This window comes from Protopterus annectens, chromosome 9.part0 (genome assembly GCF_019279795.1).
Source record: "Protopterus annectens isolate FY-2018-M chromosome 9.part0, PAN1.0, whole genome shotgun sequence".
Classification (NCBI taxonomy): domain Eukaryota; kingdom Metazoa; phylum Chordata; order Ceratodontiformes; family Protopteridae; genus Protopterus; species Protopterus annectens.
Genome location: NC_056743.1, coordinates 377,638,000 through 377,665,830, shown reverse-complemented (window position 1 = coordinate 377,665,830; position 27,831 = coordinate 377,638,000). Strand labels below are relative to the sequence as shown.

Below are 27,831 nucleotides of genomic sequence, written 5' to 3'. Positions count from 1 at the left end.
CACACAAGAACAGAGAAGACCCACCTTATAGACCAGTGGTAGCAAGTGGAGGTTCCCTTACTGAAGGCACAGCCATTTACCTTGATTACTTGCTGAAACCTCTAGCAGAAAAGAATAAGTCATACATAAGAGATTCAATGGATTTTCGGAAGAAAATAAAAAACATTACAGTGGAAGCTGACAGTATTTTGGTAACTATTGATGTGGAATCCTTGTACACAGTGCTCCCTCACAATTACTGTATAACAGCGGCTATGGATTCTTTTAAGAAACATAATCAGGGTACACAGGCACAACTGCAAAAGTTAAGCAAGCTCATTAATCTTGTACTGGACTTCAATTTCTTTCCTTTCAATGGCAAACAAAAACCTGGTATAGCAATGGGGGCTGCCATGGCTCCCAGCATAGCTAACATAGCCCTGGGCAAATGGGAGGAGGACTTTGTGTTAAATAACACAGACTACATGCAGCATATTCACATGCTATTTACGTTTTATTGACAATGTCTTTATTGTGTGGGAAGGTGACACCTTGCAGCTTGGAGATTTTATCACTTACCTCAATCAAACAACCCCCTTCCTGAAGTTTACCTCTTCCCATAGCTGTACTTCAACCACTTTCTTAGATATGCAGATTTCCAAGGACATCAACAATAACAGAATCACCACTAATCTATTCAGAAAACCAACGAGGGTTAACTTATTACTCCACAGTAAAAGTCTACATCCTACAAAAAACAAGTATAATGTAGTGAAATCCCAAGGCTATAGATTAGCTCGAATCACCACAGACATGGAACCATTTTTGAGAAACCTGAACAACTTAGAGAATGATTTTCTAGTGAGAGGCTATGAAAGTCATATGTTAAAAAACATCCTGGAACCCATTATAGAACTGAAAAGGACTGAAGCACCTTCACTCAACCTCCCCAGTAGAAAAATGTTAATTATACCATGATCCCCCCAAAACTTGCACGCTGATTGGCCAGCGTGCCCGTTGTAAATCGAGTTATACTAATGGAAAAAGGTCCGGTCGCCCGGACTTTTTTCCATTAGTATAACTCGGTTTTTTAAAACACTGTCTCGCTATGTTAAATGGTGTTTAACATAGCGACAGTTTAAAATAAGCAACGGAGATCTCCGTTGCTTTTTTTAAAGCTGTCTCCTATGTTAAACCCATTTAACATAGCGACAGTGTTTAAAGCACGGAGAAAGCAAGATCTCCGTTGCTTTTTTGATGTCTCGCTATGTTAAATGAGTTTAACATAGCGAGACAGTTTAAAATAAGCAACGGAGATGTCCGTTGCTTATTTTAAAACTGTCTCGCTATGTTAAACTCATTTAACATAGCGAGACACTAAAAAAAAGCAACAGAGATCTTGCTTTCTCCGTTGCTTTTGCTCACAGTTCTGATGTACCGCGCAGGCGCAGTACATCAGAACTGCCGCAGATGCCAGACATCTGCGGAAGGGCAGTAAACAGGCATTATACTATGCCATTATTTAAGAAAAGTAATAGTTTCTTTTCTTAAATAATGTCATGGTATAATAGCAATAACCCACTTCTGGGTGTGGGTAAATTTAGCATTACCCACACCCAGGCATGGGTTATTGCTATAGTAATCCCACAGAGAATAACAAATGCAAAAATAGCTGCATCCTGACATACACTTTGGATTATCACAGTATCAAATATATTATTGAAGAAAACTGGGACATTGTCACAGGAAACCCTTTTCTGATTAACATCTTAGGTGAAGCCCCATCATTTGTTTATAGAAAGGCCAGGAATATTAGAAGTTTTGTTGAATTTAAACCTAGACCATGTGAGAAAAGCACTAAAAGATGTGAAACTAATTGTACATTTTGTATATTTATACAGCAAGGTGATAGTTTTTATTGCCCTTATTTAAAGAAGATCATTAAAACCAGTGCAGGGGGTGACTGTAACACTAAAAAAGTAATTTACAGGGCACAGTGCAATGAATGTGATGCATTCTATGTGGGCAAGACTGTAAATAAACTCAAGTGAAGGATTTTATGTCATCTGTCAGAAATCCGTTCTGGATGTAAAAATAATGCACTAGCCAAACACCTTTCTCTTCATAAAAGACACACAGGTTTTAAGTTCCAGATCCTGGATCGCATAGACATGGGCGATCTTGAAGGAGACATCCCGAATATTCTGGAGAAACAGGAACTCATGTGGCAATTAAAGCTGAACTCTTTTAGAAAGCCTGGACTAAACTACTACTGTTCAATTAAAAGTGCACTGGAACTTAGAAAATTGCCACATTGTTTACATGACTAAGTGTATTTTATTTTATTTTTTTCTACAAATTGGTTTTAAATACCATTTTAAATCATTTGAAATGTAAGTGTATATTTTGTTTCCATCATCATACATATATATATATTTTTTACTTTTTTCTGGTTCTCTTTTTTCCACTTTATTCAAAATGATGGTAATAACAATACTAACTAATTATATAGGTTTTTAGGGTTCTTGTACACAGACCAGAAGAAGTCTAGAAGGACGAAAGCGATCTTTGTTAACAATAGGTTATGAAAATAGAAACTGATTTTTACATGCAAAATGTATATGTATATTTTTATATATAATTTTTGATCGCAAAATGAACTAAGGTTGATACATTTCCAGCCATGTAGTATATTGCCTTGTATAAAATCACAGACTTAATTTGGTTAAATAAGATGTACCATTAAAGTACATTAGGGCGATATATTATTATGACAGCTACTAGGTAGGGCAGGACCAGCTCGAATGTCACACTGATGGGGGAAGGGATGTGAATTTAACATGTGTACCAATAACACTTTGTTTTACAGCACAATAAACCACTCCCATGCCTGATAAAAAGCATATATATATTTAGAAAGCTTGTGAGGAAATTATTACTCTATTTTTGTTTTACTTGGATCGCTTGTCTGTGTACTTAATAAAGTATTTTCGACTGGAAACAGACTGCCTGCCTTGCTTGGATTACTTTCGAATACTTAGTAATGCTGTAGAATTATATATATATATTCTATTATTACTTTTTGACTTGACGAGTTTACGTTCGCTACTTCTACTACTATTGTCTGATCTGATTAATATACAGTGATTAACTAGAAATATATGGACTGAAAATCTTTCACACAGAGAAGTTTCTTACACTGCTTTGTTTTTAGACCCACTACACTTTAGTGGGCTGTTTTGAGACTTCGGGGATACCACGGAGATTACTTGTTTTAAATATTACTTTAACTGACACTCCAAAAAGGGAAGACCTGTCAAACGGGGCATTAATAAAGGATACCTTAAAGGGATCAGCGAAATAGCAGGGCCTCATCCATCCATACATGATGTTGCATAGCTATGCCTAAGCCGGCTCGAAAGGTGCCTACCACAACATGGAAAATTAACCTCAACAACAAATTGCCAAAAGACGCTACAGTGGCTAGCTGTGGAGAAACATTGGCAGTTCCTTAAACAAATCCCTTTGCCGATGTGTGAAATATGCCATAAAATTTAATGACCTCAGAGAGAAAGTAAACGCAATTCCCAAACCTATCCATTGCTTTGGATTCTTTGTTCAGAGGATGGATAGTGGAGCTCTGTTGTGCTAGCTCCTTTTTTGTTGCTGCTGCAACAACTATGACATCACCTGCAGCACCTTTGCTCCAATATCGATGATCAGTGGGCAGGGACAGAATCTTGTCAGGTCATTTTGGAACTGGTTCAAAGGTGTCCAATTCTTTCCAGGCCCGGTGGGAAACTAGGTCAATGAGTTCATCCGCTGGGGGGGTCACCCAAGATGGTAGAAGGCCTCCAACAGCACAGACTCTTCCAGTGAAGGATTTTGAGATGACCAAACAACCCCTAAGGATTTCCATAATGTCTTCAAAGGAAGCATCATTGGGTGGAGATCTAGGGCATCCTTCACTTTTGTCAAAGTCTGTGTCCTCCATGAAATACTCTATCGGGGAGTCTGTGCATCTACTTTTACACATCCTTTTCCAGGGAACCTCCTCAGTGGTGTAATCTGGGGAGGTATCGGAAGAGGAGGGGTGCCATGGAGGGGAACACGACTGGGGAACTTCTAGAACTGGCTGACCTGACCAGACAGAAATGAAGGGTTCTGAGCTCATGACAGCTGAAGGAAGAGAACAGGGAGCCAAGATACAAGAGGATGTATCCCCAGCTGGGGGGGGCACACCCTTTCCACAACCCGGAAAGCAGAAGGGCTCGGGGAACACACTGCCTCCCTCACTGGAGCCACAGAAGATGAGGAAATAAAGTCACAGGCATGCCCAGATCATTCCTTCCCAGAAAGAATCAGGCCTAAGCTGTCTAGGGCAGAGGGTCTTAAGGAAAGGGATGTCTCTGAACCAATCTGAGCACAGCCCAGCCCCTCAGACCCACAGCAGATCTCTTGGATCCAAGACCCACTCTGACTCAAAGAGAACAGAGCTGAGCTGGTCAGGCTGTCAGATCAGAGACATGATGAGACTGAGGCATCATTCTGTGCATGTCAACGTTGGAAAAACTCCTGGAAGATCTGGAAGTAGTAGAAGAAGGTGGTCTGGATGACTCAGGAGTTTGAAAAATGTTTTCTGGCAGAGTTGGGGAGACTGTCAGGATGCTAGGATTCGTAACACAAGACCTAGCTTGCAGATCTGAAGTCTCTGGATCCGAAGCTATCTGTATGGGGGAACCGGATGATGGACCTAAAGCAGTCGGATCCGAGGAATGAACAGGATCCAAGGCTGGTCAAGTAGGAGTCTGATCCCAGGAACCAGGAACCAAACTCTTGGTTTTCTTTGAGGAAGACAGGGGACTTCAGATGCCTCTTTTTAGAATCAGAGGAAATCGGAGTAGAGGGCAGTTGAGCCCCTTGCAGGTAGAAGCCCTCTCGTAATCATCTTATTTCTCTGATCCGAGAGGGTTCTCGGATGAAAAGTGATGCAGACTTGATGGTCTTTTTTAAGATGTGCGGCACCTGAACAATAAATGCACTTCTTGTAGGCATCTGAGTTGGGGATCTTATTCCCACAAGAAGTGCATTTCTTGAATCCAGTAGGCTTGTCATTTTTTTCTGCCTTGCCCACAAACAAAAAGAACACCTTAACACCAAGAAAGGCAAAGCCAAGCCATTAGGGAGCTTAAAACACACACCAGTGGAAACTTAAAAGTCCTACACATTAAAATATTCACGCCAAAAAATACTTAACTTTAAACTGTTTTAATTATCTTACTTATTTCAACTATCCTAACTATTTAAGAATCTTAACTAATATACTCCTTATTTCTATAGAAACACTAGAGAACTATGCACACCAAATTCAACTCTAAACTATTTTAATTATCTTAATTATTTTAGTTATCTTTGCTATCTAAACGTATACCTAATATAGAACTAATGAAATAACATGGGAGAAGCAAGCTAATTCAATTCTAAACTGAAAACAATACACAAATGCTGAAAAGGATATTGCAAAGCTGGATCATTCGTCTGGTTTTGAATGCTGCAAACGAGATCTGGGGACTTGGAGGAAGCAGTGGGGGATTGTGGGTAAAGGGAGGAGCTAGAGGCTTGGATCTGAAGTCTAGGAGAACAGCGGCTGAGTCGGACCCAAGGGTTGGAAGCTAGACCCAGTGTTCAGCAAGAATGAGACATCAGATCTTTGTATTTCAGTGTTTTATCTACAAATTTAGTGCTTGCTGCCCTTGAAGAAAAAAATTGCCTATGTTACATTAAAAAAAGAAAATGGTAAGCTGGTAATTCATTGTTACCAGGCATCTCATTCAAAGGAGGACATACTCAGGAGTGCATCCCCCCCCCCAAAACACAGCATCAACAATCCAACTACACTACATGCTGTGGGAACAGAGCCTACATTCTTCTGCATCGAAACATAAGTACGCTACCTGTTGTGCTACTAACACTGCTTTAAAATTCTATAACACAATAGTGATATTATTTCTTAAAACAGTTGCACACTGTAAACAGCCTTAACATGAGCAGCAGTAAACTTCTCTTCCCCTGAAGCTCACAATTCCTTGAAAATGTACTTGAAACTAAATTCCTTGAAAAATGCACCCGAAACTCAGATCCTTGAAAAACGCAACTTGGTAGTTGGGGTAGGATTTAGGCTCTTGTTTCCTGTAGCTAAGGTACAGGGTTTGAGCCTAATTAAATTACTAACTGCCTAATCCTAGCTAGGGCATTTCACATGCACGCACATATACTTCAACCTCTTAGTGCAAGAAATCCGGGAAAAGCCTGAAGTAAATAGGGACAGAATATAAATATTTCTTTCATAAATGTCATGATTTGTGTTAGTATGCATTTTCTAAGGATATGAAGTCTAAAACTCAAATGTCTGTCATTATTTAGCAACATCAATCATTTTTGTGAAGAACAGACAAAAATATGGGGCATAAATCTGGACATTCTGCAAAAACCTGGACAGTTTAGGGATATGTTACTTACCTCTTACACACACAAAAACACACACACCTCTACCTCCCCTCTTACACACAGCCACCATACCTCTCAACCTCTTTGCGCAAGAAATGTCAACAAAGTCTGTCATAACAGAGGAAGGACAATGGCCGAAAACTAGGGACACATTTTAAATATTGCTCTTATAAACTTAAAAAGTTGCTAGAATAACAGGATTTGTGTTAGAATGCAGAAGGATATGAAGTCTGAAATTGAAATGCATGTCATTATTTAGCTGTAGTAACTTTAATCATCCCAGTAATTTGTCAAAAGAATTTTTATGAGAAAAGACCAAAAATATAAGCCATAAAATCTGGACATTCTGTGAAAATCTGTACTGTTGAGAGGTATAACACACACATACACCCTCTACCTCCCACTTACACCACCCACCATACCCCCCAACCTCTTGGACTTAGTCTAGACTAGAGTAAGAAAGCTGGACAAAGCCACAAATAATGGAGGGGGGGGCCCAAAACAGGGGCACCTTTTAAATATTGCTCTTACAAACTTAGAAAGTTGACAGAATAACAAGATTTGCAATAGTAAGAATTTTCTGAACTTAGCACATGAAGTCTAAAGCTCAAATGTCTGCCATTAATTTTTGACTTCAGTCTTTAATGATTAGCCACAAAAACACAATCTTACGAGAAAAAGACAAAAATATGAGGCAAAAATCTGCTTTTGATTTATTCAAGCCTCGCTTAACAAAAAAAAAAACAAAAAAACTTCAGGGTCTTCAAACGCTTGCTCCTAAAATGCTAGAACAAGATCTTCAGGATCAGCTCTGCAGTACCAGCTTTGTTATGCTACAGAAAGGCGTGCATCCCTGCAACCAATCTATATCCACCACTGTAACATGGAGGGAACAGAACAGTTTGTTTAAATTTCCCACCAAGTTCCTATCTGCCATGCGAAAAACACAGGGCAGGCAAGCAGCTGCTCAGTGTCAGCCACAAACGTGGATGTCGTTAGTTCTTCTTCTTCCTCATTCACTCCAATGGAGCTCAGATAGTTTGTGCTGTAACTTCCAATGGGCTTCTGACAGAATCAAATGACGTTCTCACATTTCAAAAAATAAGTTATGTACTCACCATAACGTTCCATGTTTGTAGTCCATCTCACCCTTCATTCTTACATATGGGATCGATCCTCGGCTCTGACTCAGCCTATTTACAAGCTGGAAGACTTCTGGTTGGCTCATGGCTAGGTAGGTATCCCATGGTGCACCAGTACAATCCCCAGATCTTGTTTGCTGCTAACTAGGAGAAATAACAACAACATACAGAAAGAAGTCAATACTAAAAGGTCTCCATACATAATGAAATTAACATTCTTTCTGTCTCCAGGTACTTCCAGGATGGAAGCAGGAGGGCAGGCTCATAAGAATGAAGGGTGAGATGAACTACAAACCTGGAACGTTATGGTGGGTTCATACATTCTTTATGTTCTGTAGTCCTATCTCACCTTCATTCTTACATATGGGACAGCGTCCCTAGCACCTTTATTCTATGGTGGCTCAAGGAAAAATACTCCTGAGTACAGTGGAACCAAAAGATGCTCTACCCCTGGAGGTAGTGTGTGAGGGGTAGCCCACGTAGCTGCTGCACAAATATTATCAAGTGGGACCCTGGCTTGAAAGACTGCAGAGGTAGACTGAGATCTGGTAGAATGAGCCTTGATTTTAAAGGGTAAAGGTCTACCTTCAGAATTGTAAACTTTCTGATGTCTTTAGTCCGGTGCAAATAAAAAGGTAATTGTCTATGGAAGCTGCGTTAGAGTGATTTGGAAAGAAAACCGGAAGTTCTATGGATTGATTCAAAGTGGCATGGGAACAGACCTTGGGGACAAAGGAGGGATTAGTACGAAGGGACACCCAGTCTTTGTGAAAAATCAGATAAGGCGGTTTAACAAGCAATGCTTGCAACTCTGACACCCATCTGGCTGACGTGATAGCCACTAAAAACAACGTCTTCCAAGACAAAAAATTCAAAGAGGATGAATGAGAAGGCTCAAAGGGCAGAGATGTTAATTTAGATAACACAAAATTTAAATCCCAGGAGGCGACAGGTTCTTGAACAGGGGCGTCTTAACAAAGTGGCTCATTTAAGGAAGGTTTTGCACAGCTTATGTGACAAGTTAGAATCTGGAAAACTTAGATGAAAATTTGAAATCGCTGCCAACTGAACTCTGATAGTAGCAGCCATAGATCCTTGGTAAAAAAGCTCAGAAAGGAATTCCAAAACCACTGGAATGGAGGCAATGTAGGGGTCAACATCCATTTTCTCCGCCCAAAGAGAGAATCTTCTCCATTTACTGGAATACAGTCTCCTAGTGGAAGGTTTATGAGAAAACAAAAGGATACGAAGCCTGACTAGGGATGGAACTGGAGCAGCCAAATTGAGGGTGTGTAAGGAGGGGTGAAGCGAACCTGACATGTGAGTCACCAGGTCTGGAACTGGGTCCAGAATCCAAAGATCGTCTAGGAGAAGAGGTTCGAGGAAGGGGAACCAAACCTGACAAGGCCAGTAAGGAGCAATGAGGATCAGTTTGCTTCCTAGCCGTTTCACTTTCTGAATAACCTTGGGAATGAGAAGAAAGGGATGAAAAGCATACAAGAGACCCAGGGGCCAATCATGAACAAGTGCGTCTCTCAGTGACTCCCCTGGAGGGGGATGAGGGAGAAGTAGCTGCTGCATTTGGCATTGATTGGGCTGGGAAGGAGATTACAGCAAGGCTGTCCCCATCTGCAGAAAATCTGTTCCGCTGTTTCCTGTTTCAGAGACCACTCGTGAGGCATCAGGATTGCCTGGCTGAGCTTGTCGGCTATCACACTGGTTTTCCCTAGAATCTGCATTGCCACCAGAAAACGCTGGGAAGATATTGCCCATTTCCAATCTCGCCTGGCCTCTCGACAGAGTGGGTAAGATCTGGTTCCGCCCTATTTGTTGACATACCATACTACCGACATGTTGTCTGACTGTATTGCAATAGTCCCCTGAGGCAGAAGGTCATGAATTGCTTGCAATGCCAGGAGCACCACCCTCATCTCTAGAACGCTGATATGCAGGTGAGCCTCGTGATCTTGCCATGCGCCTTGGACAGTCCTGCCTAGATAATGCCCCCCATCTGTGAGGCATCCGTGGTCACAGTGGCAACGGGTTGGCGAGGAACAAATGAAGCGCCTGTGGTCAGCTGACTGGGTAATGTCCAACAAAGGAGGTCCTTCTTGCAAGATTCTGTCAGCCGAATGTGATGGGATAATGGAAGGTGCTGAAAGGTCCATTGGGACGACAGAAGTCACTGAAGAATTCTCATCTGTAACCTGGCTAGTGGCACTAATAGTATGGTGGAAACCATGGGTCTCTAGGAGCTGCAGAATAATCTTGGCTTTGACCTTTCGTAAGGAGAGAAGATGCTGAATTTGAAGAACCAGGTTCTATGCCCTTTCAGCAGGAAGACGAGCCACCATGTTTACTGTGTCTATCTCTGCGCCTATAAAAATCATAGACTGAGAGAGCAATAAGGCAGATTTTTCCCAGTTTATGAAAATTCCCAGCTAGGCACAAAGCCAAATAGTAGTGTCCCTGTTCTGAAGGGGTAGATGCCTGGTGGGGGCGGTCAGGAGCCAGTCGTCCAAATACAGAAACACCTGGAATCCTCGACGTCTCAGGTCAGCTGCCACTATTGCCATACATTTGGTGAACACCCTGGGGGCTGTGGTGAGACCAAAGGGCAGAGCATGGAACTGATTGTGACTGGCTCCCAGCCGGAAGCGTAGATGACTCCTTGACGCCCTGTCCATTTTTATGTGGTAGTAGGCATCTTGGAGATCTATTGAGCACATCCAATTGTCTTTCCCCAACAATGGGAGTATAGACTGCTGTGTTACCATCCGGAACTTGTCCTTCTTTACTGATTCATTCAATCTGCTGAGGTCCAGAATGGGCCTCCAGTCCCCTGTACCTTTTGACACTAAAAAGAATCTGGAGTAAGTTCCGGATCCTATTTGGTCTGCTGGGAAGGTTTGGATGACTCTTTTTGACAGCAACTTATTGACCTCCACAGTTGCCTGATCCCTTTGATTGGGTGGAACATCCAAGATCTTCTTGGGAACAAAGGGTGGAAGAGAAAAGTGTATGACAACCTCTGGTAATAATTATTTGTACCCACTTGTCTTGAGTGATATTTAGCCAGGCTTCTGGATACAAAAAAATGCGACCCCTGACCGGCCCCAGAGAAGCACAGTCGGGCCCCACATCAGGAGAGCTGGTAAGGCCGGCCCCGTGAGGAATTGCAACTCCCTGGTTTTGCGGACCGCCCCTGCCTCTATGGCGACGTCTACCATTTCCTCGTCACCCTGTGCCTCCTGGAAAAACCTCTGGGACTTCTTGAACCACATCTTACCGCCCCTCTGACCCTTAGGGTATGGTCTAGAGGGAACAGTAAAACGTACTCCCACGGCACAGAGCATTTTTCCTTCTTGCTCGCACCGGGTGAGAGTGTTCTTTACCTTGGATCCAAACAATGAGGAACCGTCGAAGGGGGCATTGGTAAAGGTAGACAAACGTTTCCGCAAAGTTACACAATCCCATCCAGGAATGACGCCTTAGGGAAATTCTTGAACCCACTGCTCTACTCGTTCCATCAGCTGCATACGAAATAAGCCGCATGGAAGAGTTGACGATAGAGTCCAAGGTGGACAACTGGCCAGAAACCTTGTCAGGGACTCCCTCAGTACATGTACCTTGTAGAGAGTCTCCTAACTCTTTAAGGAGATCTCTCTGAAGCCTTGTAAAGTGAGTAAGGTAATTCAGCGATCTAAGGGTAAATGCCGCTGAAGAAAAGATACACTTCCCATATCTGTTCATCGTTTGAGACTCCTTATTCAGCGGATGATCAGAAGTCTCAGCTCGCTCCTTCTTAGTGGCCGCCGCCACCACCATGGCATCTACAGGAATACCTTTAGACAAAAAATCTTTTCCTGGAGGGGCAGAAAGAAACTTGCTCGGTCTCCTGGGGACTGGCTCCACGGCATCAGGAGTATCCCACACCTTTCGACTAACTAAATCCATCAGTTCATCGAAAGGTGGAGACACCCAAGAGGCAGAAGGTTGAGACCTGAAAGCCTTCAGGTACACAGACAGACTCATCATCAGAAGGGGTGACAGTGGGCCAGCCACACCTCTGTTTAAGCATTTTCAGGATGTCTACGAAGGCGACATCATCAGAGGATGACTAACGGACCCTTCCGACTCCTCGAGGTCAGTGTCAGATGTCAGAGACTCATCCTGGGAGTCGACATGCTTCCTCTTACAAATCCTCTTCCGGGGTGGCTCCTCAGAGGGGCATTCCGGGGAGGTCTCGGAAGAGTGGGGGCCACCAGCCAGTGGCTCCTGAGGCTGAGGGTCTCTGCCGTCTCTGGAGGGAGTAGGAGTTGAGACAGAAGTAGGTTCTTTAGGGGGAAGAGTGCCGGTACCTCTGGTAGGAGCTGACGATGAGGACAGCAAACTCATCATCTCGAATGCCGACCTCCCCAGCTCCGAGGACACAGAGGATGTCATCTGCTCCAGAGCCATCGGCTCTGAGATAGATGCAGGGTCCAAACTCACCCTAGCCGAAATGCCAAGAGGAAGACTCGGAACCGAAGAAGTTTGGTTCCAAGCATCCCTGTCAGGGCCAACCGGGAAGCTTCAGCCTCTGGACACTACAGACGGCACCGCAAGTGTCAGAGTGGAACTCTGCTCCAAAACAGCCACAGGAAAAGCTGGAGCCAAAGGTTCCACCAGTGGTACCAAGCACTCCGGCTCCGAAAGACCAGCATGGCTCGGAGGAGGCATGATCACAGAGGGTTGAACGGACTCGAGTGGCTCCGGAACCGACTGGGTTGGAGCCAACAAAAATTTAGGCAACGCAGACTTCAAAAGTCTCAGCACTACCCTCTCCACATCATCTTCAGATAAACTCCTGGAAGACCTGGATGACAGAGAAGATCATCAGGATCTCTGAGTTAAAGGAGACTTCAATATCAAGGAGGCCGGTAGAGGGTCTATAGACCGGCTGCGAGAAAAAGTCTCAGTAGTCTCAGCGGTCATGGGAAGTTACTAGGCTAGTTGCCCTAAGGCCCTTACAAGCCTAGCCAAGTACAGCTCCTGTTTCCAAGAATATCAAGGAATTAAGCATTACTAAGTCAACAACTACTGCCCTTGTCCAAGAGGGATGCAGTTGAAACACCCGGGGTGAATTTGCGGCTTCCCATCTAATCATCCAAATTACGCTTAAAAATGATCAGCGAGGGGCTCTGCCTAACTTGAACTGAAAGTTTTTCCAGAGGAGAGGTAACTTCTGAGAGACATATCTCTCTCCACCAAGTCCTGCTGATGTCACATACTATTTTGAGTTTCCTACAGCGAGTACATCTTATAACATTTGATTTACGAATGTGCAGCCTTTCTATAAGAGCGGGATCTGAGATTTCTTTAGATTCAAGGCAGAGGTCATCTCTGAATAGTCTGAAAGACACAGAGTATATAGACAATGTATGACATATGCTGAAGGCCTTGAATTTTCTTTGTAAGAAACCTTTGATGTTTTTCCAGTTGCTGCAGGTGCATGGTAAGGTACATACCAAAGGTAGCATTGTACTCTATTATTGACCTGATGAGTGAGGAGTACAGGGGGTTATAACTTCCTTTGTTCTGGATGCAATGCCCTTACTTATGAGGTAGGCAACGTAGAAAGCCATTCTTACCACTGTGGAGATGTGGAAGCCAAAGTAAAGGTTGCTGTCAACTACTGATCATGTGCTTAGGGTGTTGTTATTAATGTGGTAATCTGCAGGGATGTCATCCTTCCCGAAGGGGATGATAATGCATTTTTTTGCATTGAGTTTTAGCCCATGACTTTGGAACCAGTCGTTTGTCTGTGCAAGTCCCTCTTGTAGGATGCTAACATTGTTTGGGGACTCTATGACTGCACCCAGTTTGCAAACATCAGCAAAGTTTTTTAGCCTGTACATCCAAAAAGTAGATTCCAAACAATAGGGGCCCCAGGACAGATCCCTTTGGAAAACCACTGGTTAAGGGTCTGCTTGTAGAGGTAGAGTCACCTATTTTGACTGTGCATGGTATCAGTGAGCCAGTTTGCAACCCACCTGACAATATCCTGGGTTGATCTCCAGCTGGGTGAGTTTATCAATGATGTCTGAGTGGGGAATAGTGTCAAATACCTTGACCAAATCCAGATAGGCTGTATGCATGGATTTGCCCTCATTCAGGGCTTTGGTGACTGTCTCAAAGAAGTCCACCAAGTTCAAGAAGCAGGATCTCCCTTTAACAAAGCTAAACTGGGTTGGGTTGAATGTTTGATACCTTTGTTAACGTCCATGATTATTCTTGCCATAGCCTTGCAGATTAGGCTGGTCAAGCTTATCCGTCCACAGTTCTTAGGGTCTGTGGAGGTCCATCCTTTATGTAACAGAATTATGGTCGTTGCTGTTTTCCATTCAGCAGGTACAAAACCAGTACTTAGGCTGTGGTTCAAAAGAGTACCCAGCAGTGCAGTTAGTTCCTTTTTTAATTGATTTAGAATGCAGCCTGGGAATTAACAGGTCCCATAGAGGCTGTGTTTTTAGCTTTGGAGAGAGTGTTAATGACCTGATCCTTGGAGATACCAGGTAGAGGGCAGGTGGTAGGGATGCTTTGGGGGATATGTGGTGGGAGCAAGGGGGAGAAGTTTTCACTGAACCTGTCAGCTAGCAGGTTGGCTCTTTCTGCAGGCTCAGTATATATGGTGCCATTAACAACCAGTTCTGAGCAGATCTGGGGTTTCCCGTTAAGGTTTCTAACATAGATAAAGAAGGCCTTATGGTTATTCTTAGTGAAGGAGGCTAATTTGGATTTATACTTGGCTTTAGAATGCTTTAGGAGAGGTCTTATTTGCTTGTTTAAGCCAAGGAGGAAATGCTTCTAATTCAGAGACAGTGACTTTTTGCTCTTTGACAGCAGTTTCTTTCTCTGACTGTATAACTTCTTAATAGTGGATGTCCACCAGGCAAGCTTGTTCTTTCTTGAGGATCTTGTTTTGATCCCATCAGGTACAGCTGAGTCAATACATTTGTATAGATGCTTATACAAGACAATGATATAAATCCAAGTATAGGTGTCCATGCCATCAGTGAAGTCAGGGGCTATGAAGCTATTAATGCCATCATGTACTGGGTTGTAATTGGCTTTGGAGAAGTATTTTTGTCTAGTTGCTGCTAGTGGGGTGTCAGAAGTTATTGTTACTTCTAATGAGACGGACTTATGATCAGACCTCACTAGGGAGGGCCGCACATATGGGGTGGTGCAACAATCACCCATTTTAGTGAGGACCAGATCCAGAATGTTTGGGCCCCTTGTGGAAGTGTCAACCAACTGATCCAGGCCACTGGAGCTGATGAAGTCCAAGAACCTTTGGGCAAGTTTATTAGTACATGTATAATTTACCCAGCCTATGGATGGGTAGTTTAAGTCACCTAAAACCAGGGTGTTTGGTTGTATCTTGAGCAATGCAAGTAGATCAAATTATGCAGCGTAGGTATCCTGGTTCATGGAGGGGGTCCTATAACTAGCAATAACTTGAAGAGGGGTCTGACTTGCAGTCAGTTGGACCTGGATTAGTTCAAGTTTAACCAATCTAGAGGTGTGTTTATCTTTGATGAATATTGATACTCCACCTGTTTTAGTTCTCTCACTTTCAGTTTGTGGTCTGAATGTGTGGAAAGCATTAAAACCCGGTGTGGATGTGATGCTTTCTGCAACCTTAAACCAAGTCTCTGTGACTGCACAGGTAGCAGCGTCTTCCAAGATGAGGGCTGCTTCCAGTGAGTGCATTTTTAGGTTTAGCATCCTAGCATTTAGCGACACAACTTTGAGGTTGCTTTTTGCAGATATTCTTACATTGGGAATTTTGTTGTTGTGACATTGTATAAAAAAGCTAGCATGGGGGGGGGGGGGCTAAGAGCCTTAGCCATTAACCGAAATCCCAGAGGTAACAGATGAAGACCATCTCTGGCAAAGCAGCATGATCTATCTACCATGTCATCCCAGGCTGACAGGAAATGGATCCCCTTAGAATAACACCAGAAACTAAGCCAATTGTTGAAGTCAATCACGTTTTTGTTTATATTGTGGTATCATCTTAGGTGAAGGTAATATGCTGCTCAAGGCTCGGAACATACCTGCTTGAGACACATATTCAGAGAGCTCAGTCATGATGTCCAAAATCTGTTTGTGAACAAAATGTATATTTTAAAATGCTTTTTATTTATTTATTTTTTTTTTGCCTAGCTCTCAAGTTACATTTTCTCTTTAGACAATGTTTAACAAAAATATTTGATAAAGCGAAATTCTACCAGTTATCAGAAACATGTTCTGTAGAGGCAACAGGAAGTACTTTTGTAATCTCTGGATAGGTTAAGTCCAATCTGAAACTCATTACTTACAAAAGTCTTATCTAGTTTTTGATTTCTATAAGTCTGCTGTAAACATTGTAAGATAACATTGTCTGAGACATCTTGATAAATGGTCTTCAGACTATTTTTCTGAAAATATAAAGCGTTATTCCTCAACTACTTTTTCCCTTGTATGTTTTATGCATTTTAGCAGTAAAGCAAGCTATTTATTTTAATTTTAATTTGAAACATATCATTAGGATTTAATTCATTTTTATTGCATGTGTTATTTGATCAAGTAGCAGTCCTAGATCTTATAATGCAAACATAATCAGACAACAAAAGCTTATTATAGCAAAGCAACCATTTCAAACACAAGAAATAAGCTTTTCTAATAATATCAATTAACACAATGAGGCATGACAGACTTTGGGAGAGTTGTTTCAGCAAGAACAGCAATGTAACAGTAATGCAATAAATAATGCATTCAAAATTACTGTATGCCACCCAGTGGGACTTAGGTATGCATAACTGTCAACATAGCATGTATTCCGTTCTCACAGCACCGTGTGAGGCGTAGTACAGCTAAACAGACAGCTTAACACTAAGAAAATCCAATAAGTGAAAGAATCAGGGTTTCTTGTAGCTTTACTAAGATTTCTTAACTTTAATACTTTGTAAAACTGCAACACAATACAAATAGCAACATATCAGAATATATACAATATACAGCACTTCTAAATACAAATAATTACAACATACAAATTACTTACAAGAGATGTGAATGCCAGGGCCTGGGAAAAGAAGATCATGACTGCACTTCATGAGGGCTAGAAGTGAAAGCAAGCTTCTTCCTGACTGAGTTACATCACTTCCTGAGGCTTGCTATAATGCTTGATCCAGTGGTCCCGGTCGAAATACTTGGAACTGACCCTGCAATAACAATACTGCTCTCAGTCGGCACAGAGGTCTGTGGAGCCGATGAGACAGTGGACTTGTCTGATTCTGAAATTTTAAGAGGTGGCTCCGAGACACCAGCCGGTGCCGGGGAGGGCCTCTTAGAAGATTTTGACTTTCCCTTAGTGAATTTTGAAGATGAAGAGGAACTAGACAAATCTTCCTCAAAAGAAGGTTTAAGAAGACCTTTTAGGATGAGCTTGTTCTTCCTTTCCTGCAGCACCCTAGGACTGAAAGCATGGCAAAATAAACAGGTCTCCTGTAAATGGATGGCCCCTAAACAGTAAACGCAGTTACCGTGGCCATCCATTATAGACATTTTTTGAGAGCACTTAATAAATTTCTTAAAGCCGGATGGCTTATGATCCTTACTCTCTTTAGACATTCTGCAGTAGAGGACACACGCACACAGAGAAAAAGAAGAAAGAGGACTAGGTCCTCTAATTTAAATGGGCCTAGCCCTGCAAGAAGGAAAAGACACCACAAGGGCTAGGTCCTCTAATTTAAATGGGCCTAGCCTGGCCAACGAAGAGATAAGGTCTTCTAACTGAAACAGACCTAGAAAGTTGGAGAAAGTAGAAAGTATCACACTCAAGCAGAAATCACAGTAATAAGCGTGTATTCGCAACAACTCGAGCTTGTGACAAGAACAAACAGAACGTAGTTCTGTTAACAATAATAGCAAATCCAACAATGCTAACAACAAGCTAATTAACAAGCAGGAAACCGCCAAAAAACTTAGACTATCCTATTAACACACGCAGTCTAACAGTGCATAAAAGGCATCTATACTACTAATTCTATGAATAAACCAGTACCCGGGATACCAAACTAAGTTAGAAGGGGACAAAGGCCAGAAATTGCATCAAACAGTGCAAGTAAAAGCTAACTACACCAATAACAACTATGTTAACTGATTAACCATAGGCAATAACAGTTTTAACTATTTTAAACTATACAGAGCCAAGAAATATCGTAAAAGTGGAAATAAATGCAATCACATAGCCAGAGCCAAAGAGAAGCACAACCGAATTCATTGATGCGGTAAACGAGATCTGGGGATTGTACTGGTGCACCATGGGATACCTACCTAGCCACGAGCCAACCAGAAGTCTTCTAGCTTGTAAATAGGCTGAGTTGGAGCCGAGGATCGCCTCAGATCCCATATGTAAGAATGAAGGTGTGATATGACTACAGAACATCAAATGTTCACATCTCTGGAACCATAGGAATTATGAAAGAAAACTGTTCATCAGAAACTATTTTTACACTCGTAGTATTCTTTAGGTTCCAGGTCTTAAACCAAATTTTGTAAGTCACAGTAAACACAGAAATTATTACTTTTGTAATAGTCTGTAAACAACTTACAATATCTCAGCAACTACTCAAGTTACACACATACTGTCACAGCAGCATTTTATTCATCTGGATGAGAGCTTTCATATGAGGCTAATGAGTTCTGTCTGTGTTACTTGGCTGTTGAGATATTTAGAAAAATGTGAAAAATACATCTACATACATTAATATCATAAAAACAACAGTTAATATTTATTTGCCTGCAATAGTCAGAGGTCAAATATTAATGCAGTTGAATTTGCCATTGCATAAGCTTTAAAATGAAATCTTTTAAAACCTTGGACATAGCATGGTTTTGGAATTTTTCATGCAAATATGAATAAGTAATATTTGACGCCTGGAGGGGTCAGTAGGAGGTAACTGCAGATGCACCTAGAGGTTTCACTAAGATGTAAATCAGTTAAATTAATGTGGAAATTAAGCTGCTCAGCCGCAAACACTTTTTTTTTTTTTTTTTTTTTTAAACTGAGGGTGAGCTGCATAGCTGTAGCAGAAAATTAGGTCAGTCATCGGGATGCTGCTGAAGTGGACTTTCTCTCTTCCTTTTCTCTGTGTGTGGTCGAGTGTAGTGTTCCTCTATTCATTGCTAAACCACGAAAGCCAGGCTTCAGGAAACGTACAGAGTGTGGCCATAAGCTTCCTTCTTCTGATGGCCACACACTGTGTGTTGTTTGCCTAGGTGTAGTGCACCTAGAGTCCTTCTGCTTGATCTGTGTGGATTTTGATCCCCATGCCTTGATCGATGGGAGATATAAGTTGATTCTTGAAGGGCTCCCGTTTAGGTACCAGACTACCACCAAGTTGTCAAATCAGTATTATGATCACTCCAGTAGTGGAAAGCCTACAAATCGAGGAGGACTGCTCTCATCTCCAAAAACCTTGATATGCAGATGGTCCTCAGACAGGAACCAGTTACCTTGGGCTGCCTTCCCTTCATAATGCCCACCCACCCACCCCAGAAGGGAAGCATCTGTGGATAAAAACAAACACTGGAACCAGGGAAAACCAACAAACAACAACACTTCCCTTGTAGTTCATACTTACATATATTGTATTACAATATTTACATTGTAGTACATATTACAGGAAATGAAAGCACTTAATCAATAAACTTTGTGTGGATTCAGTTTGAAATTTGACCAAGGTGGTTGTCATTTTCTTAACTGAACTGTGAACTATGAGGGAAGCATCTGTTAATGCCATGACCATGGCCTGGAGAAACATGATCTGATATCAGCCACCATGAGATGAGACACCAACAAATGTCAGTGTGACAAACAGGAGAATTGACTGAGTGATTTGTCACAGACCACTGGACTAGACAGTCCAGTGAAGAACCCTATTGAAAACCTTGCTAGGGGAACAAGATAGACTGCAGTTGTCATCAGACCAAGAAGGCAAAGAACCAATGAAAAGGGTGGGATTTTGAAGAAGCAGAATTCGACAGATATGAAGTCGTAGGGATAACAATCTTAAGGAAGTCTGAAAATCTGAGCAGTGGTGTCCAGGTGGCAACCGCTAAAATCTACAGCTTGAACAGGTTCCAGATTGGATTGTTTGAAATGGACTGTAATGCCAAAGGAGAAGCCTAGATAAAGCAAGAAGTCTCTCTCCTGGACATATGATGCCCTTGACGTCGCTGTAAGGAGCCAGTCATCCATGTACAGAACAACCCAGAATATCTGCAGCCTGAGCCAAACTGCTACCACTGCCATGCATATGGAGAACACCTGGGGAGTTGTAGTGAGGTCAAATGGTAGTATTTGAAATTGGTAGCTTCCAGCCTGAAGTACATGAGCCTCTTGGAATGCCTTGGCATTTTTATTTGGTGGTAATCATCTCTGAGGTCTACTGAGCACATCCAGTCATCCTTCCTCAGAAGAGGAAGAATGGATTCACCATCACCATCGGGAACTTGGCCTGTGTGACAAAGGGGTTTAACTTGCTTAAGTCCACAATGGGTCTGAGATCCGTGGTTTTCTTGGACACCAAAAATAATCCTGAATAGATCCTGATCCTCTCGTCTGCTGGAGCCTCCTGGACAACTTGTTTCATTAGCACCTTTTGACTTTCTGCTGCTGCTTCCTTTTCCTGGAGGTTTAGTATGTCTGGAAAGGATTTTTGTTTTAAACTTGTAGTAAACTAAAAAAGAATGATGCAGATTCTGGAAATGACTCTCAACACCCAGGCATCTGACATGATGACCCCCCAAACCCCTTTACTGCCTCCAGAGTACAGCAGTCAAGGAAACACTCAGGAGAACTGCAAGGGCAAGCCAGAGAAAGTGCCTCTAAAACCCTAATTCTGTGAATCACACTTGCCCTTAAGGCAACGTCCATCAACGTTTCCTCCCCTGTTCTGGGAAGGCACCTTCACCTGCAGCATCCTCCCACCCCTGTTTTTTCAGAAGGTAGCTCCTATTCAGTGTCTCCTTAACTTTTGGTCTAAACAAAGAGGACCAACAAACAGGGGAGTTAAGGAATGATGCCTTGAAGCGCACAAAAAACTAGTCAGGTACATCCTTGCATATTGGCAAACTGCAATGTCAGTGCCTGCATCATCCGGTTGCATGGAAATATTTGATACGGATAACACGGTGGTCAACTAAGTCAACACAGCCTTAAAAGAATCAGCTGAGAGTTAAGATGCCACAGAGTTATAAACTTCATTGATTAAATCCCTCTGAAGTTCAGTGCACAGAGGGCAAAGGTGGCTTCCCAAATTGGTTTAACATCTATGGCTCTGTATTTGGAGATGAACTGATGTATTCTCTTTAGAGATGCCTTTCTTCATGACTGCAGCAACCAAAATATTATTTACTGCAGGACTCTTGCTCCTGTAGGACCTATCATTGGGTGGGACAAAAATTTTACCAGGCTTACACAGTATTAGCTCCACCACATTGGGCTTCATGCCCTCCTGGACACAGGCAACAAGTGTGCCCAAAAAGGGTATAACTCAAGACGTAATGCCTCAAGAAAGACTAACTCCTTAGGGTAAGGGACTTCTGTGGTCCAACCCCTTTTGCTGACTCATCAGTTCAAAAAGATCACTGAAGGAGGTATCATCATGAGGGAATTGAGGGGATCTTTATTCTTCTTTGAGAACAGAATCCAGAGATCCAAGTGTTTTCTTTTATATGGACTCTTGTGTACCACGTTGGAGGAAGAGGCCTTGGAAAATATAGAAGCATCAGGGGAGCCCTAAGTCTGTGGCTGCTTACAACTACTTGATGTGGGCTGTCCTTGTAAGAGTTCACATGGAGCCAAGGCCTCATGAAAATGAGAAGATCAGGATGGATCTGACAACAGATGTGATGATACAAACTCCAAAACAGACAAAATCCTCTCCACAACATCTAACACTGAAAGCAAGGCCAGATGACTGCAGAAAGACCCTCCTTGATCTACAGACCTACAAGAGAGCCCCAATTTAGCTGTCAACCAGGCCGAGTCCAACTCACAGACTGGTACCAAGCTGTTTAGTGCTGACACAACCTGTGGTAAGAATGGCTCTGACAGCCTCAGGGATAACACAGGCCCTGACCCTATGGCTCTGGAGCAGAATGCATCAAGGCAGTGGCATGTGCCAAAGTTATCCAAGCTGTGGGCACTGACAAAAAGAACAGTATGGGTGGGAGCTAGATCCAGGGTCAACGATGCCAAAGGATGAACAGAAGGAGCAACTAGTAATAGGGCAGGAGGTGCAACTCTATCCAACCTCAGAGCCAAAGGAGAGGGAATGATCCTTAGGTCCATAACGGCCTTCAAAAAGGTACATATCAACTTGTCTAGATCTGACTAATACTCCAAGTGAACTTTGCGGACCCGAAAAAAAAAACATCAAGGATGGCTCGTCAGGTCAGTGCATGGATTTTTCAACTTTCTGGTTCCTGAAAGGGGAAGTCCACAGGCAAGCACATTGTAGTGCTGCAGACAAAAAAAAGGTTTGGGATCTCAAACTCTGGAAACTTCAGTGGCTTCAGTGGTGGAATCAGCTACAGTGGTGGTTGGTACCGAGAAGGTACTGACACTGGATTCTTAATGGGAACATAGGAGAGCAAGGGACTTGGGGCCTTTGGCTCTGGAAAATCAACAGACCATTTCCTTACCTCATTTTCTTTATCTGTTTTACCTCCATCTTTAGCATTATTTATCTTTTTATTCACTGATCTCTTAGATGGTGAAGGCAAAACAGAAGCCTAGGTCACAGCTACAGAAGTGGGAAGCATCCTTTTTATAAAGAACTTAATCCTTTGGTTGGCTAAAGCTCTAGCCTTCACATTCAGGCCTGGTAGTCACCATCCAAATGGGGAAACTCCCAAACAACAGACACTACAGTCATGAGAATCCTGAGGGGGCAGTGCTTGACTGCACCCCAAACAATTTCTGAAGCTCAAAGTTTTATCCATCTTGAAACAACAAAGTACAGCACACACAAAGTAGCAATAATAAAAGGGGAAAGTAAATTATACAGGAAATACAAAAATTCCTGGGAATAAGACTGACAAAGTCAAACAGCATACAAAATATTTTAACAATTTGCTTCAAGCCAAGTACAAAAGCAAAAGTCCTAGAAAAATTAACTTTGTCCACTACAGATAACAGGGAAAACCAGTAAGATGGAGGATGACAGCAGACCTCACTTGCTCAAACAGCCAGTAATAGCTCAGATATAAGGAAAAGAAAAGTTTTTTTTTTTTTTGAGAAGAGGAAAATCCAGTATCAAGTAAACTATGAAGAAAAATGTGATCAAAATAAATAGCAAAGACGCAATTACTTTTCTGCATAGGAGCTTCAGATGAATGCATCCAGCACTGAAGTGATAAATGAGACCTTGGTAAATTTAGGCATACAGGGCATTATGTGAGGAGGTGGAGCTTCTGAGTTGAAGGTTCTGAAGTGTTGGCCTCAGATCCAATCAGATCAGATAACATACAGGTTGAGGGGGATGAAAAAAAGACAATATTGCATCAACAGTTATGTATTTTCCATAACACAGGATCCATTCAAGGTCCATCCAATACGAATAATATGTCCTCAAGTAGCTTGTCAGATATAACCCAGCACAAATAGTGCACAACCCTAGAGTTCCTTTAAACTTTTCCCTCCCATAACCCCTTAGAGTACCATTTCTCTGCAGAGTTTGCTGCCAGCTTATGGACCAGTTACTAAAGAGCCTCATAAAAATTCTTCATGTCCTCAGTAAAAATGACAATTTGGAAGGGAGATGAAGGGAAAGATGGGTTCATAGGTAAATACTAGGTTATCACTCTACAGACCAATACAAACCTAAGTCAATAACCAGAGATTAGAATCAAGCCCTGTATCTGTCCAGCATTATGGTAACTAAATAACTACTACATTCTAATCATCTTGGTAGTCTGATCCAACTAATGGGGTAGAATCCCAAGCTACGTACAAACCTAGGATTAGGATCTTCCAAAAGGAAGCTCAGGACTTGGATTTTTATCTAGTTTACAATGTTTGACAAAGGTGTCTCGCGCACACACAAGGATGCTGGTGCACAAATTTCATCCACACAGTAATTCTTGAAGAAAGCTGTGGAGGTAGAACTAGATATCATCAGATGAAACTTGGCTTTGGCAGGTAAAGCTTTGTTGAGACAACTGTACAAAAAAAATAGCCATCTGGAGAAAAACTTTGTAAAACTTCCTCCCAATGTGTTGGGGATGAAGAGAAAAAAAAGCTGAGAATCCTTCCTAAGTGGTTTAGTTCTGTGGAGGTAAAACCTTAGCTGCCTGTGAATATATAGCCAAATGTACTCAACCTTTCCTGGAATTATTTGGTAAGAAAACTGGGTAAATGTATTGGTTGGTTCAACGTAGATTTAGATTGCAACTTGGAGGACAAAAGAAAGGTTGATCTGGAGAGATACTCTATCCTTATGAAAGATTAAGTAAGGAGGGTTGGAGAACAAGGCTTATAGATCTGAAATTCTTCCTGCTGAACTAACCTCCACCAAACATAAGGTTTTCCAGGACAGAAATTTCAACAGTGTAGAAGAACCTGCTTCAAAAGGACTTATTTAAGGCTTAAGGCTTCAAGGATAAAACTGAGGTCCCAGGGAAAAAAATGGTTCTCTTACTGGGGGAAGGGGGTGCCCTTATAAAAGGTTATAAATAATCTATAAGAAGCTATGGAATAGGAGTCTATTCAAATACAGTAGTTAGACATGATTCTGGATGTGAACTACCAGTCTAAAATCTGACCTGTACCTCATAGCGGTGGAGGGGTGAACACGCCAAGTAGGGGGTTGCCTGCTGAGGCTATGCCATCATGCTGAAGTACCAATGAATCACATAGGGCACTATGCGAGGTGGAAAGACTCAGCAGGAAACTGAAAAAAATTGGGTGGCCAGCACAGGCAGTACTCAATCCTGGAAAGCATGTCCTGTGGGGGGCTTGCAACTCTCTCAGGTAAAAATATATACTACGACAGAAACCACAAGATGATAAAAGTCAGTTCAACTCAGCATGGCAGGATAAAGCCCAATTGTAATGTCGTTGAACCAGAGAACTTGCAATTTGATGAAGGGATATGATGACAGCTGAAAGGAAGTTAGGTCCTTGACAAGGGAAACTCTGACTGCTAAACCCATTACACATACCGGCACTTGGAATGTTCATCCAGCTTATAGCACTGGTAGATTGGCACAAATCATACACAAGATGAAGTGTTACAATCTACTGGTTGTTGGAACCAGTGCAGTGCGATGGACTAGATGAGGCAAGATTATTTCAGAAGATGTCACCATTCTGTTTTCAGGTGGCAGCAGGCATGAGAATGGAGTTTGCATACTGCTTAAGCAAGAAGGTGTCAAACTTTAGTTAGTTGGAAACCAATTAGTGACAGAATTATTACAGTATGCCTACACAGCTGTTTCACCAAACTAATGTTACTACAAGTTTAGGCATCAAGAGAAGCCACCACAGATACTGAAAAGGAAGAATTTTATGAACAGCTACAAGATGTGATGACCTCAATTCACAGCTATGACCTTAGAATTTTGATGGGTTATTTCAATGCTCAAATCAGAAGCAATAGAGAGGTATTTGAACATGTCACTGGCCCCACTGCTTTACGAAAGAGAATGGATAATGGTTATAGATTACTGCAGTTCTGTAGTGACAACCACCTTAAAGTTGGGGGAGGGGGTAGCATAGTAGCATATTTGAACACAAAGACATTCATAAGGCAACATGGGGTTCACCCAACAGGTATACAGTGAATCAGATCACATTTGCAAATCTCGTCGATGGGGGAGTATGCTCCAAGATTTCAGAGTACAACGGTGAGCTGACGTCACATCTGATCACTGCCTTGTGATCATGTCAATGAAAAAATTCAAGAACTGAAAGAAAAAGTCAGTATCTCCTTGATTTAACACTGACATGTTGAAGTTATCTGATGTGCACACCAAATAAAACATCAAGATTCAAAACAGATTATTTGCTCTACAGAGTGTAGATGATGACACTGAACAGCAATGGGAACAATTCAAGACAATCATCAAAGACAGCACAAATGCAACAACTGGGTACAAGACAGGCAAAAAAAAAAAAAGAAGTGTGGATAACAGCTGAAACTTGGAAAGCCACTGATGCACGACGTGACTACAAATGAAGACGAGAGCATGCATACCAAACTGGCCAGTCATTAGAAACTGACTGAAGAATATAAACAGAAAGATAAACTAGTCAAAATGATATGCAAGAATGACAACATGTTATAGGTTGAGAAACTGGCAAGGGAGACAGAAACAGCGGCAGCAGTTGGAAATTCCAGGGCATTATATCATGTTGCAAAAGAACGTCTGGACAAGAATAAAGAGAGACCACCTATTAGATTAGCAAATGGAAAGGCAGCAAAAATGCAAGAGGAACAATTAAAGAGATGGCAAGAAAATTTTGAATCTGTGCTAAACTGCCCTACACCAGATGATCTGCATGACTCTGGCAATGACGGCCAAGTGCCAACAATGATTCTGGATGTGAACTTGGCAGATATTAGCGAGACTGAAGTAAAGGAAACCATAGCCAAACTAAAGAATGGAAAAGCTCCCGTAACAGACCAGATAATGTGAGTTGCTAAAGTAGGCTAGGTCTTCAGTGGAATACTTCATGTGTCTCTCGAGCATATGGACTCAAGAAAAGGTACTCAATGAGTTGAAAAATAGCATCATAATCCCTCTACCAAAGAAGAGGGAATCTTACAGATTGCATATATTGGCATGGAATCACACTGCTGTCAGTCCCAGGAAAAATTTTTGCCAGTGTATTACTGAATAGACTGAAGGAAGCAATTGATGACAGGACTCAGCAGAACAGACTGGATTTAGATCAGGTCGATCCTGCGCTGACCAGATATTTGCACTAAGACAAATTATACAAAAAGCAACAGCTTGGAAGAAACCAGTCATTGCCAACTTTGTAGACTTCAAAAAAGCCTTCAACTGCATACAAAGACCATGACTATGGCACATCTTGGCAAAATACGGGATTCCTCCACAATTCATGATATTCTTTAAGAGTCTGTAACAAGATAGCAAGTGCGTAGTTTGGGTGAATAATGAGTACAGTGACTGGTTTGCAGTGGTCACTGGTGTACGACAGGAATCTATACTGTCTCCTTTGTTATTCGCAAGAGTTATTGATTGGGTCAGTGGAAAGCATTAGACAGAAACTGAGTGGGAGTGGAATGGGTCGATGACAACAAGATATGTGACTTGGACTTTGCTAACGACATAGCTTTAATTGATACAACATGGAGTGGAATGCAGAAAATGACCATATATCAGTGGAGAAACAGGGTGGAAAAGTAGGCTTCAAAATGAATCCTGAGAAATGCAAAATGTTGGTCAGCGAGGTGTGGAATGACAACAAAGGCATAACGGCTGCAGGATCAATATTAGATACGACATAGAACTTCTGCTACCTGGGCAGTTTCATCTCTCATACAGGTAATTGTGAGAAAGAAATGCTGGTTAGACTTGAAAAAGCAAGTGCAGTATTCAACAAACTATCAAAAATCTGGAGATCAAAAAACATTGTAATTCCCACAAAGGTGAAGCTATACCAATCACTGGTGCTATCTTAATGGCCAATCCAGCATCAGCCATGAGAAAACTTGAGGCGGATCATCATAAATGGTTAAGATGCATTCTGGGAATATCGTGGAAGAACAAAGTAAAAAATGAGTGTGTCACAGAAAGAATGTAACAATGGGAACTTAAAAATGTCATTATGGAAAGATGGCTACGATTTTTTGGGCATGTTAACCACATGGATACTTGCAGGATTCCAATACAATCTCTCAACTGGGAATTAGCTGGATACAAGAGAAGACCTCAACAAAACTGGAAAGGAGATGCAAAACGAGACCTCCATAACCTCATTATCCCATGAAAGGAAACTAAGGAAGTGGCAGCTCATAGAACACAGTGAAGTCAACTTGTGGCCCAATGCATCACCGATGCAGGGTAATCGAAAACCAGTGGTAGACATGGCAGCCAGCTGAACCTTAACAGCAGAATGAAAGAAGGCTGAGTC

At 42.0% G+C, this 27,831-nt stretch overlaps 1 protein-coding gene across 1 annotated transcript in view; it reads right to left on the bottom strand.

The window, feature by feature from the left end:
* Positions 1–27,831, bottom strand: part of PIWIL2 (piwi like RNA-mediated gene silencing 2) — a 2,846,460-nt gene that overhangs the window by 1,361,206 nt on the left and 1,457,423 nt on the right. The window lies entirely within an intron of this gene.